The following is a 640-nucleotide window of genomic DNA, read 5'->3' on the forward strand; positions in this document are numbered from 1 at the left end:
ATGCAGGCTCAGTAGGAAAAGTATCCTAGGTATTAAATTCTGCTGTGATACGACTTTGCTTTTCATCAATCAATCAATCAATCAATCATCCTATTTAATAAGAACATGTGTTTAATACAAAAGAAAAATATAAACATTCACAGAGGCCATTTATAACATTTATGTGTCATAAAACCTTAAGCCTTTTAAGAATAAAAATCAATTTTTGTTAGAGCTTCCTGCTTTTGATGTCTCACTGCAGAAAAAAGAAGAGCTCAGGAAAGCGCGTTGTTGAGCCCTGAGCTCAGCCTGGTGGCAATATTTGTCCATCCCAGATCAAACAGAGCCAGAAACCCCACCTGAGGGGTCAGAAAGAGTACTAAAGACAGCATCCTGCTGGAATGGTGTTCCCAGGGGAGTGCTGGAATCGTTTGGGAATGGGAAGGGAGAGGGACAGAGCAGAGCAGCAGGAAGAAAAGCACAGGGCAGTTGCTGGGGAAATGCTGTCCGTGCTTTTCACGGCTGTACAGGCTCCTTCCTGCTTGCCAAGACCTCCTTCAGACCGTTCCTTTGGAAGCCTGGATTAGGAGCCAGATGGACTCAAAGGCCACACTGGGACTTTGTTACCTCTGTTTGCTCTGGCTACATTTCTCTTGAATTA

The sequence above is a fragment of the Corvus kubaryi genome, unplaced genomic scaffold, assembly GCF_017639235.1.
Source record: "Corvus kubaryi isolate FWS band 111438036 unplaced genomic scaffold, C.kubaryi_AGA036_p1.0 37361, whole genome shotgun sequence".
In the NCBI taxonomy this organism is placed as follows: domain Eukaryota; kingdom Metazoa; phylum Chordata; class Aves; order Passeriformes; family Corvidae; genus Corvus; species Corvus kubaryi.